General features: G+C 35.6%; 1 pseudogene; it reads right to left on the reverse strand.

Moving 5' to 3' along the window:
- The window catches only part of LOC139436638 (ferritin light chain pseudogene), a 37,332-nt pseudogene extending 18,159 nt beyond the window's left edge, over nt 1-19,173 (reverse strand).
- Nucleotides 19,174-19,523: the final 350 nt, after the last annotated feature.

Genomic DNA, 19,523 nt, shown 5'->3' on the forward strand with positions numbered 1-19,523 from the left:
GTCCCGTGTGGAGCTGGCCGTGCGCAGTGCTGATGCGCGCAAGGAGTGCCGTGCCACGCAAGGGTGTCCCCCGCGTGGGGGAGCCCCACGCGCAAGGAGTGCGCCCGTGAGGAAAGCCGCCCAGCGTGAAAAGAAAGTGCAGCCTGCCCAGGAATGGAGCCGCCCACACTTCCCGTGCCGCTGACGACGACAGAAGCGGACAAAGAAACAAGACGCAGCAAATAGACACCAAGAACAGACAACCAGGGGAGGGGGGGAAATTAAATAAATAAATAAATCTTTAAAAAAAAAAAAATTTGATAACTATTTGGAAGTATGTAAGACTGGAAAGTTGTGGCAATCTTTGGAATCTTGCCTGCATTATATCAGAAGCAGAGAAATTCCAGAAATCAAAACTCAGTATGGGTGGATTGGAATGGGAAAAATAATCATTTTAAATGAGAATATCAGGGATTGTGAAGCAGGATTTTGACAACACAGAAGTTATCCAGGATGGAAGGGCCTAGTAAGAAGATGAAAATTACCAGTCAGATGCTATTTTGCTTTTTAAAATGAATATTGAAAGAGTGATTAAATTTTCAATGGTTGAAAACAAAGAGAAAAGCAAAGTACAGTTTTATACCATGAGCCTCAAAGGCACTTGGAATTTTACATATGTATAGAGGACTTACATATGTGTAGAGGACTCATGAGGGTGCATGAAGGAATGACAATACCTACTGTGTCTTCCAAGCCTGGGATTAGGGAAGGGCTGTAAGAAGGAACCCATAAAGGTCTCATTGCACTAGCCCTGCAAGTCCTATTCCCCCACCTCCTTGTATCTCACTTCCTCAGTTCATTAAACCACCTTCTTTTTTCTTTGTGGTTTGAGTTAAGGGTAGATTTTATGTGGAAGAAAGACTTTGCATTATTTTATTATTTCATGTTAAATTTAATTTAGTGGAGTTACAAAATCAAAAACCTAGTTCTTTCTCAGGCACTGAAGTTCAATTGGCAAATTATGTACAGTTTATAAATCTGAAAGCAAAGGCATCTTTAAAGGGACTTTAAATGCTGCCTGACCTCATTTACAAAGTTAGTTATTTCAAACATTTTAAACAGAATTTATGTTTGAGTTTCATTTTGAGCATTTTAATTTTCTGGCAAAAAATTTCTCCAGTATTAAGGATTTTAAATCCAATAAATTAACTTATAAATATGATACAACTTAAGTTTTTATATATGTTCCAATATGATATATAAAATTATAATATTCTAACTTAAAAACACAATTTTGAACAAATTGTTCATTAATATTTTAAATTGTATTTATAAGACTGTCATTTAATCTGCCAAATTCTATTAAACACCACATAGACAAAAATAAAAAGTTGTCTAGATTTTATCCCAAGGTAAAAATATTGTAATGTAATTCTCTTAAAAATCTCTATTATTTTTTATAAATTGCACTAGTATTGAAAGATGCATATACACAAAGAAAGATAATTATCTTTCCAGTTGACTGAGGTTGTAGAAATTGTGGCTGGGCATGAGATCTGCACTGCAGAAATCCAGGACAATTCTCACCATTTGAAATTAAGGCAAATATCCCCCAAGTATTTCTGAGAGCTGTTGTCACATCATTTTTAAAGTTATAGCAACCATTGTCTTTGACTGGGACACTGATTGGATTTTCGTTGACAACCCATTTCAGAAAAACTAGACACCATTTAGAGTTGCTAGGTCAATGGTTGCATCATACCATGAGAGCTGTGTGGCTTGTCTGTTATGTTCTGGACATCCCTAGGGCCATCAAGATGACTTTTGTTTGAGGCTTTGTTTACTGTGGCAGTTTGTGAAATCTGGCTGAGACCTGCATAAGTGTAACCTCTAGAATGACCTCCTGACTCACTTTGAAATCTCTTAGCCAGAGACACTCAATTTTATTTAATATTCCCCCTTTCGATCAAGGTCTTTCTCCAAATGCATTGTTGATTCATGCTTGGTAATAATTCCTTGGTGCCAGGGAGGCTCATTCCTGTGAGTCATGTCCCACATCAGAGAAAAGGTAGTGGATTTATTTGCAGAATTCGACCTAGAGAGAGGTCATGCTTGATTAACAAGGAGGCTTTTAGGATGTAACTCTTAGGCTTTAATTATAAATATACTTAGTTTCATTATTACAGGAATAAGGTTCCTATATGCAAGCACTAAGATTGAGGGCTTGGTTTAGTAGCTTGTTTTCTTTATTTAGGTAAGGCATGTGTATTTCAGAACTTTTTGCCTCCCTATTTGAGAAAATAGCAGGACTTCCCCAGGAGAGAAGTTTAATATTTTATTAGCTACTGTGAGGGCCGTTTATCTTTTTCTTGCCTAGGTGCTTTGGCAAGTGGTACCAGTATAATGCTGAATAACCGTGGTGACAATGGGCATCCTTGTCTTCTTTTTGATCTTAGACGAAAAGCTTTCAGTCTTTCATCATTATGTAGAATGTTTACTGTGGGCTTTTCATATATGCCCTTTATAAGGGTGAGGAAGATTCCTTCTATTTCTAATGTTCTAAGTGCTTTATATCAAAAAAAGATGCTAGATTTTGACTTTTTTTTCTATATTTATTGAAATCATCTTTTTTTCCCCTTCATTCTGTTAATGTGGTAATTACATTAATTGCTTTTCTTATGTTGAAACAAACTTGCACACCAGGGGTAAATCCCATTAGATAATGGTATGTAATTTTAAAAAAAATATGCTGTTGGATTCAGTTTGCTAGAATTTTTTTTTTTTTACAGATTTTCACATCTATATTCATAAGAGATATTGGTCTGTAGTGTTCTTTTTTTGTGGTATCTTTATCTTGCTATGGTATAGGGTGATGTTGGCCTCATATAATGAGTTATGGAGTGTTCTCTCCTCTTCAATTTTTTTGGAAGAGTGAGTAGAATTGGAGTTAATTCTCCTTGGAAGGTTTGGTAGAATTCCTCTTGAAGCCTTCTGGTCCTGGGCTTTTCTTTGTGGAAGGTTTTTGATTACTGATTGAATCTCTTTATTGGTAATTGGTTTGTTGAGATCTTCTATTCCTTCTTGAGTCAATGTAGGTAGTCAGCATGTTTCTAAGAATTTGTCCATTTCACATAGTTTATCTCACTTATTGGCATACAGTTGTTCATAATATCCACTAAGAGCCCTTTTTATTTCAGCAGAATTAGTATTAATGCCCCCCTTTTCATTTCTGAGTTTCATTATTTGTATCCTCTCTTTTTCTCTTCCTCAGTCTAGCTAAAGCTTTGTTGATTTTGTTGCTCTTTACAAAGAACCAACTTTTGGTTTTGTTGATTCTATTGTTTATTGTTTTCTATTTTATTTACCTCTACTCTAATGTTCTTTCCTTCCTTCTGCTTGCTTTGGGTTTAGTTTGCTCTTCTTTTTCTAGTTATTCCAGTTTTCAGGTTAGGTCTCTTATTTGAAATCTTTCTTCTTTTTTAATGTAAGCATTTAGAGCTATAAATTTCCCTTTCAGTGCTGCATTCACTGCTGTACTTTAAGTTTCATTCAGCTCAAGATATTTATTAATTTTGCTTCTGGTTTCCTCTTTAAGCCATTGGTTGTTTAAGAGTATGTTGTTTAATTTCAACATATGTGCGAATTTTCCTTTTCTCCTTGTTATTGAATTTTAGTTTCATTCTGTTGTGGTCAGAGGATATACATTGTATGCTTTCAATATTTTTTAATTTATTGAGACTTGTTTTGTAACCCAACATATGGTTTATCCTAGAGGATGATCTATGTGCACTTGAAAAGAACTATTCTTTATATGTATGTTAGGTCTAGTTGGTTTAGTATATCTTGCAAGTCATGCACTTCCTTACTGATCTTCTGAGTAGATGTTCTATCCAGTATTGAGAGTAATGTGTTAAAGTCTCCTATTATTAATGTAGAGCCATCATTTTCTCCTTTCAGAGATGTATTTACCTCATATATTTTGGGGCTATGGTGTTAGGTGCTTATATATTTATAATTGTTACATCTTCCTGTTGAATTATCCCCTTTATCAGTATATAATGTCCATCTTTGTCTCTCTTAACTCTTTTGGACTTAAAGCATTTTTTTTAACCTGCTATTAGTATAACCACCTTAGCGCTCTTTTGGTTACTATTTTCATGGTATATATTTTTTCCCTCCTTTCACCATCATCCTACTTGCATCTTTGAGTATAATGTTAGCTTCTTTAAACAGCATATAGTTGGATCATGCTTTTTATCCATTCTGCCAATCTCTGACTTTTGGCTAAAGAATTTAATCCATTTATATTTAAAGTCATTTTTGATAATGCAGGTTTTCCTTTTGTCATTTTGCTATTTAGCCTTTGTAAATCCTCATGACTTTTTTGTCTGTAATTTCTGTGAAAGTCTACTTTTATATTTATTTGCTTTCTTGTGTTGTAGTATACTGTGTGTCTTCCCATATCTATCTGAATATATTTTTCTTCTGTTTTCCTTGTGGCTACCAGAAGGTTAAAGTTTAACATTCCAGATAGATAATAATTATATTTGGTTTCATACCAATTTAACTTCAATATCAATGCACATATACTTTTCCTATACTCCTTTGTCCCCTACCATTTTTTGGTACTTGATATCACTTATATCTTTGCACACTGTATGTCCAAAAACCTAGATTTATCATTACTTTTCATGCATTTACATTTTAGCATATATAGGAAGAAGTGGATGGAGTTACTTACCAAAAAATACAATTCAATAATACTGGAATTTATAATTACTCAAATTATTACCTTTACAGGTAAGGTAAGCATAAAATGATTTCTTTATGTGGCCTTGAGCCACTGTTCTTTCATTTCATCTAAAGAATTCAATTTAGCATGACTTTTGGGCAGGTCTGGTGGTCATGTACTCCCTCAGCTTTTGTTTATCTGAGAATATCTTAATCTCTTCCTCATTTTTGAAAGAAAGTCTCACTGGATATAAAATTCTTGGCTGGCAGTTGTTTTCCTTCAGCACTTTGTTTCATTCCACTGCTTCTTGCTTCAATGGTTTCTGATGAGAAATCGGCACTCAATCTTATTATGAGTCCTTTATATGAAACATATTGCTTTTCTCTTGCAGGTTTGAGAACTCTCTCCTTGTCATTTGCATTTGATACTATAATAAATACATGACAAGATGTATTTTTCATCATATTTATCCTCTTTGGTGTACTCTGAGCTTCTTGGATGCATATATTCATGACTTTTGCTAAGTTTTGAAAGTTTTTAGTCATTATTTCTTTGACTATTACTTATTCCCTTTTCTCTCTTTCTTCTCCTACTGGGACTCCCATAATTTGTATGACTTTTTCTCCTTGTTTCTTGATGTATTCTGTATTTTCACCCTCTTTCTTTTTAGGGGCCATCATTTCCTGTTTCTTTGTTTTGCACTCTTGTGTGACACACTGTATATTTTAATATTTAAAATGTTAACTCTGGGATTTTCTCCTTGGGATGTCTGTTTCCTGGTTTTGTAACCAACTGATGATAAGACAGAGATTTACTTGAGTTTCAGCTCTCCTATCAGGAAGGTCTGCTCAAGGTGAATGTCCTGTGCAAGGTTTTCTGCTTTACTGAGCCTCTGTCTTGTCCTGGACTTTTGCTTCTTAGTTGTTTTGGAGTTCCCCTGTTTACAGGAATTTGTTTGTGTCCTCTGTTTCCCAGGGAACAAACTTCCTTCTCCTGGTATCAAAACCTGGCAAGTGTTTGTCCTAGACTGTCTGCTTCTATAGATTTTTACACTCCTTTCATTGCCTGATTCTGCTTATTGTCTGAAGGGTAAATTCAGGGAGGAGTGTCACACCAGGAAGGATTTTCCCAATTTGATCTTTCCCAACCAATACAAAGCCAATGGCCCCTGAAGGGGGTGAAAACCAGCTCCAGGGTGCCCTGGGGAGGGGGTCAGGAAGGACACCAAAGTATTCTCCAATGGTTCTCCAATGTTGAACTTTCCTGGCCTACTAAGAAATGCAGCCCTTCAGCTAACTTTTCCCCACAGATGTGATGAAGCCCTGCATCTTTAAATCTCTACCACCTCCATTTCTATCTAGGGAGGGTTGAAGCAAAGGCTGCCACCACCTTTGTTGGGGTGGGATGAAACAATAGCTGCCCTCAGAGCCAGGACTCAGTGATCCAAATTCACTAATTAAAGGCCATGGTCAGTGATAAATCATGCACACCCTATTCTTGCAAAAGAGGATTTTTAAGTCCCTTTTCATCACCAGTCTCTACCCAGGGACTTAACCATGTGATGGGGAATGGGTGCTGGTAGCCACCATGAGAAGTGAGCAATTTATAGTTTTTTATCATAATTTATTAACTTATTCCTCCTATTTTTCCCTGGACATTGTACAGTGTTCTACTGGCTTCCAAAGATTCAAAATAATTGTTCCAGACAATTCTTGCCCGCTTAACAGTTATTTTGCTGAAAGAACTGAATCCTGGAGCTACCTATTCTGCCATCTTTCCCAGAAGTCTCACTAGAATACTTTTTCAGTTGGAAGTTTTATGGGTTTCAGCATTTTAAATATGTCATACCTCTGCCTTGATGGTCTCTGAAGAGAAATTGACATTTAATCTTATTGTCTTGTACAAGACATTTTGCTTCTCTCTTTGTCTTTATCTTTGTCATTGAATAGTTTGGTTATAATATGCTACAGTGTGGATCTGGATCTATTTAGATTTATGATGTTTGAAGTTGATTAGGTGGCTTGAATGTGTATATTCATGTTTTTTCTTTAAATTTTGGAAGTTTCCAGCCATCATTTCTCTGAATATTTTATCTGCCTCATTCTTTCTTCTCATTCTGTGACTCCTATTATTCATGTATTGGTATATCTTCATGACCTTGGCTTTGGCAAAGGATTCTTAGATATGAGGCCAAAATATGAGTAGGCAAAATAAGAATAGTTAAGTTAGACGTGTGATTAAAGGTACACTATCAAGAAAGTAAAAAATAGGCCATGCAATGGGAGAAAATATTTGCAAACTATGTATCTGATAAGGGACTTATATCTAAGATATATAAAGAACTCTAACAATTTAATAATGGAAAGGCAAATAACATAATTACAAATATGGAAATGATCAGAATAAACATTTCTCCAAGAAAAATATACAAATGGCCAATAGGCACATGAAAAGATGTTTGACTTTGTCAGTCATCAGGGAAATGGAAATGAAAACCACAATGAGATACCACTTCAAACCACTAGGATAGCTAGAATCAAACAGTCAGGTAATAAGCATTGACAAGGTTGTAAGAAAATAGAATCCTCATATATGACTGATGGGAAGATAAAATGATGCAGCCACTTTGAAAAATAGTCTGACAGTTCCTCAAATGAGTATACTAAAATTAGGAATACGATACAACCCAGCATTTCTCTTCCCAGATAAATAATAAAGAGAAATATAAAACATTTCCCACTAAAATATTTGGACATTAATATTTATAGTAGTATTATTCATGATAGCCAAAAGTGAAAATAAGTCAAATGTTTATCAATAGAAGCATGGACAAACAACATGTAGGATATCTATACCATGGACTATTAATTAACCATAATAAAGAATGAAGTACTGGTACATGATACTACTTGGATGAACCTTGAAAAACATTATGCTAAGTAAAAGAAGCCAGTCACAAAAGTTCATTTATTATATGATTGCATGTATACAAAAGTTAAGAATAGGACAATCTATAGTGACACAAAGTACATTAGTATTTGCTCACAGTTGGTCTGGGACATGGGGAAGATGTGAGGAAATGTGTGTGCTAGCTAAAGGATATGGGGCTTCTTTATGAGGTGATGGAAGTGTTCTAAAATTGTCTGTAGTGATGGTTGTACACATCTGTGAATTTACTATAAACCACTGAATTGTATACTTTATGGGTGAATTGTGTGATATTTGAATATATCATTAAAGTTACTTAGGAAAAAAAGTAAAAATAAGAATCATGTAACAAATGAATTCTAGAGGACCTGCCAGTAGTAAAATTTAAAACTCAAAGAGTTTTTTAATTATAATATTCAATATGCTACAAATAAGGTATCTTCAGTCAATTTTCTGAATGTATTTTCTGCAAGACACTGAACTATCTCATATATGGAAGGGATAAATATATTTTTCAATTTTAATCTATAAATCTGGCATTTAAAATGCATATTTGTCTCCTTGAACTTAATGTATACCAAAAATAAATGCTTGAGTTAAAGGACCAAAAATTAGAATATAATTGTTTAACTAATTTAATATATAATAATGAGAAAGATTAGGCTATATGTATATAGTTCTATGGATTTTTTCAAGCTGGGGAGTCTCTCAAAGGATACCTGGCAATGTCTCCAGATATTTTTGACTGGTACTACTGGGTGAGGAGAAGGAGGTGCGACAGGCATCTGTTGGAGAGAAACCAGTGATGCTGCTTATAATAAATAGGACAGCCCCCCACAGCAAGGAATTTTATGGCCCCAAATGTCAAACTGTCAATATGCTGAGGTTGAGAACCCCACTATAGTCTAACTCTGGAAAAATCTCTTGCATATTTCCTCATGTCCTTCTTCATGTTATCCAGTTTTCAATGAGTTTTTTTCCCCCAATTATTGTGAAACATTGGTGAGTTATGAGTTTTTTTTAATCGATCTTAAAATTGTAATGAAGCTTTATCTTATCAGCAGATGGTAAATTTCATCTTGTATGTTATTGTCTTGAATTTCTGAACAAAAGATGCTAACATTATGTAAGAAATGAAGATTGAATGAAATTTTTATTTTACTATGGCTATAATATATGAGTAAATAAGTTCAATTTTGGTATATAACATAGAAAGAGGAAACATATGGAGACCATGAGAAAGCCATTTCCCTGTTAGTAATAAAATAAATGATAAGATGATTTCTTTTTGGTAAAACAAGAAGCACTAGATATGATCTGCAGCTGTGATGCACTTCTCTATTTTCTTTCCTTTGGGACCTCAAGCATCTGTCCTTCCCCTGAGCACTGAGAACTGAGAGTGAAGTAACCCAACAGTACATCCATCACTTGAGGCCAGCAGACCTCAGAAATGGGCATTCCCAGTTCAGACAAGAGAATAGGAGGGAGTGCACACGCATTAATTTTAGGTAGAGGCAAGGGTCAATATATTTAATTGAACTTTCAGTAAGTTCTTCAGTCGGAGTCAATTAATCAAAATAATAATTTTAGTTTAACCTTTGGTCTGTCAAACTGAGAACAACACACAATCATGATTATAAAGCCTTTGCTATTGTAAGAAAAATAAGTATTGGTTACTATTATAAGGCAAAAACTTGTTGCTTACTTTTCTTTAAACATGATGGGAAGAAAGGTTAACTTGCAGTTTTATGAAAATCTATTGGAGCATTTTGAATTTCCAGTTTTAGAAAAAACTAATGTAAAATCCAAAGAGATATGCAGGTACTAAGTAGAAAACATGGCTCTAAATCACATGCTTAAAGAAAAGAAATAATATATCTCAAATAAAATTGGGCAGTTATGCACACACACACACACACACAAATGCCAGTTAGGCAACTGAGGGATTACTACCTTCCTGATAGGGACAGCCTATGTGCATTACTTGGAATCGTGTTCATTGCTCCAATTCAGGTCACTATCTATAACTCATGCTTATTAAAAAACACTCCACTTTGTCTGTTTTCAGCATGCTATTTTTAGTGATAAAGAGTTACCATTAGGGAGAAAGAAATATGGTTATCTCTCTTTTGTTAAAAGATATCTTTTCTGCAGCAGAAATACTTATGTATTTTTCACTTATTCTCTAGCATTTACTTATACTTTGACTAGGAAAGATTGAGGTCTTTAGTGAAAAATCATTCCATCCTTAAGTTTTTGTTGTTGTTGTTGTTGTTGTTGTTGACTAGGTGATGTTATGTTATCATTATTTTAAATGAAAGGATGGCTTAAGATTCCTAGCTATTTTAGGCAGATCATTCAAATCTTTTGAAAGACATTAATATAGCATTTCCAGGAAAGCTAAGTTTATTGAAACTTTCAGATAATCTCTGCTTAGCTTGGCTGTCATCACACCATCAGTTGTGAGATATATAAATAACCTCACTTTAACATGTGAGAAATAATATAAAAGACTCCTTCTGGATGTTAAGATGTGAAATTAAACTCCAGGTGCTATTCAGAGTTATTTGGGACATTTTCCAGTTGTCAATATGGAAATCCTGTCACTCAGGACAGGGATCTGTTGCCATGGGGAAGCAAAAAGCTGCATCGTTTGACAAGCTGGCAGTTGTTACAGTTGGTAGGAAAAAAATCAGAGACAGGTATTGGAAGATAACTGTTCACCAGGGATTGGTGAGCTGGCTTTGAATTAAAGTAATTATTCTTCTTTTGCCTTCATAGGCATTTGTATGTGCATAAGGATCATGGTTTTTTAGGCATATCTAACTTGAAACTTCAGCACAGCCATGCCTTTTAACTATATATGTTCATGTGCTTCCAAGCATTTAGTGGATTCAATACTCTGGAATATGTATTAGGTGGAAATTTTTTTCTCTTTATTTTTTTAAATATTACATTCAAAAAATTTAAGAAGTCCCCATAAACCCCCACACCCCTCACCCCGTTCCTCCCACATCAACAACCTCTTTCATCATCGTGGTACCTTCATTGCATTTGGTGAATACATTTTGGAGCACTGCTGCACCACATGGATAGTGGTTTACATTGTAGTTTACACTCTCCCCCAGTCCACACGGTGGGCCATGGCAGGACATACAGTGTCCAGCATCTGTTCCTGCAGTACCACCCAGGACAACTCCAAGTCCTGAAAATGCCCCCACATCATAACTCTTTTTTCCTCTCCCTACCATCAGCAGCTACCATGGCCACTTTTGCCACATCAATGCTACAATTTCTTCCATTACTAATTACAGTAGTTCCATAGTAGAATATCAGTAAGTCCACTCTAATTCATACTCTATTCCTCCATCCTGTGAACCCTGGGATGGTTATGTCCACTCCACCTCTGTATCGGGAGGGGGCTTAGATTCCACATGGATGATGGGTGCAATTCTCCTGCTTGCAGTTGTAGGCACTCTTGGCTCCCTGGTGTGGTGGTTGGCCTTCTTCACCTCCTTGTTAGCTGGTTGGGGTAAGTCCAATAACCAGAGGGTAGGAGTTGCAAGTCTACTGAGGCTCAGGGCTGTCAGATGGACAGTCCAGAGATTCAGGTCTCCTGAGTATACACCAATCGCAGTGTAGTTTGAGCTACAGACTGCAAGACAGTCAAACACTGACCTGTTAGATGAGGCTGTTAAAGGCCATCATTGTTCTCCTGCTAAGGGCCACCCTACAGATACTGTTTTCCAGTCCATTCCACCAGTACCCTCAAAGAGGTTGACAACTTAGCAAAAGCTCAGAGAAGAACAAAAAAGTTTAAGCAGATTAATAAACTGATTTGTACATGCAAAACAAAACAAAACACATCACATTTGGGATAGTAAGTCAATTATTAATTTTCCTTTATATTCAAGAAGGTACCCTCTATCCAGTTTCTGACTGTGAGTAGAATAAGACATCTGCTCTCCTGTAGTCTCTCTAATGCAAAACCCACTATAGACCAGAATTTGGTGTAAATCTAGTAGGATTCACACCCTGCTTAAGATATTTTAACATTTGGAATTATTAGAGTGAGTGATTGCCTGGACCCCCAGAGAGTATTAAAAAGTAACTATAGTTTCTCCAACTAGGACTATCTTTAATTCTAAGTGGGAGTAAGAATACTTGGACTTGTAAAGTGTGTTGCCAAATAAAGCTACAGTGGTAAAAGAAACAAAAACATAAACAAAAACAAAGAAACAAAAAAACAAGGAAACAAAACAATAGCAACCAAAATGTATACAAATTTTAAGTGAGCAGTGTGGTGTGCTCGATTTAATTTAACAAAAATTAACTGAGAAGTATTGTGTGAAAAACACTGTGCAAAGCTTAGAGAAATAAGTCCATGCCTCCAATGCAGTCCTCACACTGCTAATGTCTATAAGGAGGTTGAGAGGTCCCAGCTCTTCTCTTTTCATAAGAACTCTTTTCAAAAACAGCTCTCTCAATATGTGTAGAAAAAACAACATCCATTATATCTCTTCTACCTGGTATATGTTCTCTGTGGAAGGAGCCAGTTCTTATTTAGTTTTTATCCTAAAATTGTGTCAATTACCTTGTATCTAGTGTAGTCTTAGTAAATATATATTGATTGAATGATATTCTTGTAAATGAATATACTGAGGAAGGCACAGAGCTCTTTGGAGGTGTATGGTGGTAAAATATGGAACCAGGGGTAGATGTCTGAAAGTTTCCTTGTAACTTAGTAACCCACTTGACAGACAGAAATTGAAATGGGAAATGCATTTGCAATGATTTTTCAAATTGTGATTTCCTATTAGATTAGCTCTAGAAAATTTAAAGACAGGCCAAGTATTTACTATTTTTAAATTATGGAATATATTAACAAATAATTGCCCACAAAACAAAGTGGTAGATAATATGTATAAATATATAAATAAGCTGGGAAAATGAAAATATGTATGTGAATAAACTTACAGTAAAAAAAAATCAATAATGTGTTGGAGAGAGCAGAAAGGAATTGCCCTTTACTACACACATATTAGGTTATAGGTAATTTTCTCCTGGCAATTTGAAAATGAGTAAATTGAGGCTCACAGTGTTTGTGACATTCAAATTCACCCAGTAAGTGGTATAGAAATGAGATTTGTCTGATTCTAAAATCTAAATTTTACTGTAGTTCTTTATTGCTTTCCAATAAGAGATTTTAAGACGCACTTTTCTATCCATCCATCCAAATGAGTTGGTGTTCACTATTCATTCTAACCTGTTCCTTGCCCTCTGCTCAGGCTACCTTATCCACACTACTGACTTTTCCAACCAAGAAAGGTCAAGTTTCCTTGAGCTTCTCACCTCCAATGTTCTTCACCTTCACTACAAAAATCCACAAAACCATGATTTGTCTCCAAAATCTTAAATTCTAAATTCTCTCTCTGTGACTTCAAATGTTGTAGACATTGGGAGAGGTTCAATTATTTGTGTATGAAAAGTCCAGGACTCATAATAATTTTGGGAAGGAGAAAGGAATTTATTTACAGCTGGCCAGATTTGGAAGCTTTCTGTTCAAAACCCAAGCCCCAAATAGAGTTTTGGGTCCTTTTTATACAGATGAAATAAGGGTGGGGAGTCAAATGGTGCTTTTATGAAAGAAAATGACTTTTCTTTGTTAGTCAAGTGTTTGTCTGAGTACCAGATAGGTTTTGAATTAACATATCCCCCACATTCCAGGTGAGCTTGAATTAACACCTCACCCACATTCTGTCTGGATGCAACTTTGAATGCACATTCAGTCTTACATCCTTTCTGAACATTCAAAGCCTTTGGGGCCTATATCACTTAACTGGATTTCTAGAGACTAGGCACACATGGATACAGAATTAGATAATTTTGAATTCATGCACAGGCTATATTATATCCCCCCTTTGAGGCCAAGCTTAAGTTGTTAAGCTTCAGTATCACTACTGTCAGAGTCTCTCTAGACTGGCAGGCATGTATATAGAGTCATGAGCTGTCTGTGTTTTTACTATACCAGTTATTAGGGTGCCCATTCTATTTACAATGAAAGGGAGGAGGCAAGGAAGTATGGTACATCCTCCTATGAGGAAGACAATTATTCCCAGTAGAAGCTTTGCTATTGACTGCCAGCTTCCAAAGGGATTACTTAAATTCCAACCATTCTAGGTCAGCACTAGTACATGAGCAATTTTTACCATTTTGCTTGTCATTTCATCAATAACCTTTCTGGTGCTGTCTAGCTCAAGACAACAGTTTGAGAGACAAACTCCCCCTGCACATGTTAGGTTTCCAACAGATATAGAGGAGTTATGAAGTGGGTGACTGTTTGTTGTGTTGGTTGATTATCCCACTTATCAATTTCCCAGTGAAGGCCCAAAGACAAAGTTCCTGGGTAACATTCAGGGTTTATCCTATTTTCAGACCTATTTTCAGAAGTTCTCATCCTGGACAGTAGAATCCTGGGGGTGGGGCCCCCCAGTCTTCCTGGGGGTTATTGGTGTTTATGTGGATTTCTTGCTAAGCTCCAGATCCATCTATTAATTTCATTTTACCCTTAGAGAGTTTACACCTTTAGTCTTAAAGGGGTGCTGTGGGGAGATGATCTTTTTTCTGTAACTACTTCCTGAGGGCCATGGGTCGTAATCCTTAACTAACAAGGTGTAAAAACTTTGTTATTTTATTTTGACTGGAGGAAGATGGATCTGACATTCTGTATGAAGCTGAATGAAGTTTTCATATAGTTAATAAGATGTTCATTCTGAAAGAAACACATGTAATTAAAATTTTGGAATACCTGTTTTTTAAAAAAGGACATTGGATTACAGAGGTAGACAAGGTTAGGTGCCGGTAATGATGGCACCCTTTTTAAAAGTTGGTGGGGAACAATATATATATATGTATATATATGTTTTTTAAGTTATATATATATTTATTTATATATATATATTTAGATGTTTATTTATATATTTTTTAAGTTATTTATTTTCAAAGAAATTGTAACAGTATTAGGCACTTAGCTTTGTTCTGAAGACGCACTCCAGGATGTTTAATAATTGGCACTCATGTGCTTTATCAGGTGCTTCTGGTGAACTGGCACCTTTCTGGCAGTAGGCTTCATTCAGGATTAGTGCACCAAGTTGGAAATTACCTTAGTTTTAGCTGTGGGAGTGATCAGAGCTACAGAATAGTTTTTTACATTTTGGTTTTGACTGAGTAATTCCTGGTAATTTTGACTGTTAAATAGATGACCTATCACTAACAAGCAAGCCTCATTTGGCAACACAGTAGAGTACAGTAAAGTAGTAGGGTGACTGAGCCCGGCACCAATTAACTGGCTACCTGCCAGCCACTGGTGGCCCATTGTTTTCAGCTAAGACTGCCACCTTATTTTATAGACATGTTTATTAAACTATTTAGAAAATGAAGTCGCCAGGAAATTAGCATGTCTAATGTACTTTTGTACTTGATCCCGAATAGAAAAGATAACATTATAATTATTAGGCATATATTTAGAACAGGATGAAAGTACAACACTTAATAATAATTAATGTATTACTTAATGCATAAGGATTCTGAGTTGCAATTAATAGTTTTAAGATTCAGGTTTATAATACTGTACATGTTATCTATCCATGAGAGCAGGCCATAATGCCAATTGTGTTTAAGTTGTGTTTAAGTTGTTCTTCACACAGGGAGCAAGTCACAGCATCATAGATCCTAGAGAGAAGCCAAGAAGGTATGTTCCAGTATTTCACTGGCCTGGTGCCAGACTGGAGTGGATATCCAGTGTATGCTTGGCTGTACCGAGTCATCAGTGGCTGTTGCAGGAGCTTGAATCTGCAATGTAGTTTCCATCAACTTCAAGAGCACAACCAGAGGCATGATGCAGCAAATATTTCTATTTGAGGGGTCAGTGACTAGCCTAGCCAAATAACTCACATGGAGAGGCTACCTGTGATATATTCAAGGCCTGGTTTGAAAGCACAAGAGTTTGACAATGTTAAAATTTATCCCTTGATTTTATATATATTTTAAACATTTTTAATGCAACACATTATATATCAAATGACTTTGTTTATTTTTTACACTTTTACCATGAAGATATTAGCAGGCATTTCTAATTTCATTTTCTTCTACTACTACCTTAGTAGTAGAAGAAAATAACTATTTTTCATTGTTAAAATGAAAATGGAAGATTTCCAATAGAATCAAGGTAACTTTTCATTACCATTTACTTAAAGATGCAGCTTGCAGTGAACGTCAGACAGGTTTTATTATCATGAAGTTATTCTTTGTCATCAATACCAATGCAGGTTTTTAGTTAACAGTGGCTTCTAGAAGTAGAACTGTTTAAATGCTTCAGGTTGGAAGTTGTTTTTTTTTTTTTACAAACTTTACAATTGACCACAATTATAGACTGGCAATTTTACTCCATATTACAAATGGCAACCAATGGAATCTACCTCATGCATTTAAGAGAGAGCAGTTTTACACTTAATTTAATTTCAGCAAACAGGAGATTATAGTTCCCATTATTCTAAAGATTCGACACATACAATGTTAACTTATTAACCTGGTATTTTATAAACCTAAGAGATAATACTTAAGCTAAACAAGTTGAAATTGTTATCGATTAAACAAAGAATGTTGTTTTCTTTTTTTTAAATAGGGGTTTAAAACCTTTTGTTTTGATAATTCTAAAACTGAGTAAGTTCAAAAGCATACTAACTTTCAGACTTTGGAATATAAAGCAATTATTTAACCTGTTTTAATTATAATTTAATAAGATTTCATAGCTTTTTAACAGTTCTGAATTTAGATTTTACAGGACTTTTTGTACCATTTAGTTTAGTTTGGGTTTTAGAAATATATACATTACTTATATAACTGTATAATTAACCTTAATAAATTGAGTAAATAGGCAGACATGAATAGTTTGATACAAAAACACCATTTAGTTATTTAAAGCCCCTTTTCCTTTGCAGGTTAATTCAAAATATAGTTCCTCACTGACTTTCCCAGTCACATTGCTGTTTGGAGGGAACCTGGTAAGCATTTGGGCTTTTGTTTAGACTGGAAAGAAACTGGGTAGCTTTTACTTATTTTTTTCTTTGAGACAACCTGAACAATGGGGTGGGGGGTGATTAGTAAGGCCTGGTACCATAGAAATAGCATTTCTTATTCCTGGAAAACCTGGCAACAGTTATTTTCTGCTTTCTGGTGGAAATGCTAATCAGAATTATTTTATATTATTTTAAAGGTCAAGGAAAAAGACAGTTTTTCCTTTAAAAGGGTAAAGAGGAAATGAGAAGACCAAAAATATTTAGAATGGCATAAAAGTGATATACATAAACCCCTTTCCTTCTAATTTAACTGTAAGTTTTTAAAGTTAATTATTAAGTTGAATTGCTAAGGGATGGAATCATAAGCTACCATCACAGTACTATAAGACCGGGGGTGAAAATAGTTATAAAATTACTATAGGATAAGTTTAAGTAATAACCACCACTATCACAATAAGCACTAGATAAAGCCAAAGTAGTCACAAACAGAGGCAAATCAATTCAATATCACCATTATAATAACTGAAATCTAGGCCACATTTACTCTGCTGTAATAGCTTTAGTCATAAATTTAAATATATATATATACACACACACATAAAGTTACTTATACAATGATTTTAATTCTTAGTTACAGTTCTTAGTATGTTTCACTTTAAGATTAATCGGATACCTTTATTACTTAAGTGCAAGAAACTTATTAGCAACAACCCTGTGAAGTTTTCCTGTTTTTTCAGTAACTGAATAAATTTCATCTGTGGGTTATGCATTTAATTCATCAACAAGACAGTATTGGCATTTAAAGATTCACTTTAAGCTACCTTTTTATTGTGATTTTTTAGGCACAAGCAAATTGACAAAAGCCAAACACAGATTTTAAAGTTGAATACAAAGTTAAGCACAGATTAAACTAGAATTCCAAATCCTTAGCATTTTAAGGAACTCCCTGACCCTAATTGATAGCAAATGAGATCTCATTTCGATTACTATTTACACCATTTATAGGCACAATTACATTTAAAATTGAGAAGTTGACGTTTATTAAATTTTTTTTTTTCAATTTTTAAGGAGACATGACATGAGGTCTCTGGGTTTTCAGATTTATCTGTTTATTTTTCTGCAGTATCTCATGACTGTTACTGCTGACTGCTCCCAGCCAAACCATTAAAAGGGCAATTAAGTGATTAGAGGTTTATTGTTTTCAAGCAATAACCTCTTTCTTTTAGACCAATATTTTACCAGTTTACAGCTTTAAACATTTCAAAGCATTTCTGCATAGACTTACAAAGAGAGAGATATCCTTTACACCCCCTTCCAGGTAAATCAGTGATTTGATAGGAATGTGGCTTATGAATAGAAGATGTGGATTCACTGGAAAGGGGCAAGCCACTCCCCATTCCCAGCTCTCTGATTTTCTTATGCATCCTCCTAAAGGGAGGAGGGGAGATAAGGTGATGGTAGCAAGTTCCAGGCTACTAAAATGGCTTGAAAGAACTTTTCAAATTTGACACCTTTTCCGGGGACCCCCCGCCCTGGCAGGGCTATGATTTAAGTTACTGGCTCCATCAGCTACACTGACTGGGCCAGTTCCAATAAACTTGGGTGTGTGGCACGGACACTGATACAGATAATCCCCGAGTTCAAGCAAGTGGGGCAGACCCAGAGAGGCAAGACAACAGAGTATGTGCACACACATTCAGATGCCTTGGCTTTGCTTATAAACTACAATCAATTCACTCCTTTGCCAATGGCAAGGGAAGGTTCCAGTCTAATCAAAATCACCTCTTTATGTAATTACACAATTTAACACCAGTATTCAGTAGATACAGAGAGAAGCACAAAACTTATCAATCTGACTTACAAGTTTTATATTTTCCTTGGCATGGCTGTGCTGCAGCTATTACAAACTTTAGAAAGATAGAACACTTAACATTAACATCTAAACAGGATCTCCTGCTTATGTTTGCTGTCTATAAAGCAAATTCATCTGCAATTCAGTACCAGAACAAAAGGACCCCAGCTCACTGTTCAACTTTACATTCAGATCAAAACAAGCCTCACTGCAAAGCCAATCCAAATTGTTCTAACCAAGATTTTCTAAATCCAGACCAATTCCAGGATGTTAGGACTCAAACCTATAAACATCCTTTCCTATTATAATCAAGCCTTCACTACCTCAGTGGAGACAAGACCAGAACCAAATACTAACATGCAGTTAAACAAACCCAAACACCAGCCTTTTCCCCCCTTTTTTTTTTTTTTGCTTTCTTCCTGACCTGGAGGAGACGGCTTCCCCCTGAATTTCTGGAGGTAATGGGGTCTCCTGGGAGGTGATTGGGCTCCTGTCCCAGCAATTAAAGCTAGGGTTTTCTCCTGACACTGTGCTCCCTGGGAAGACTTACCTTTTCCAAGTTTGGAGTATTTTTCATTCCCAGAATTCTTTTCCAGACATTCCATTGCCCTTGATTTTCATTGGGAAGATTCAGGTGGAACCCATATCTTTTCTGGATTAAATGTAATCCAGGGGCACCCGGATTGAGGTTCACTTGAGTCCTCCCAGTTTTCTCGGGGATTCGGAAGTGACAGCTAAATGCTACCTTCTCTGGCCTTCATTTGCAAATCCAGATGAGCCCCCATATGTTGTAGACATCTAGAGAGGTTCAATTATTTGTGTATGAAAAGGCCAGGACTCATAATAATTTTGGGAAGGAGAAAGGAATTTATTTACAGCTGACCAGATTTGGAAGCTTTTTGTTCAAAACCCGAGTACCAAATAGAGTTCTGGGTCCTTTTTATACAGATGACAT

The sequence above is a fragment of the Dasypus novemcinctus genome, chromosome 16 (assembly GCF_030445035.2).
Source record: "Dasypus novemcinctus isolate mDasNov1 chromosome 16, mDasNov1.1.hap2, whole genome shotgun sequence".
Classification (NCBI taxonomy): Eukaryota; Metazoa; Chordata; class Mammalia; order Cingulata; family Dasypodidae; genus Dasypus; species Dasypus novemcinctus.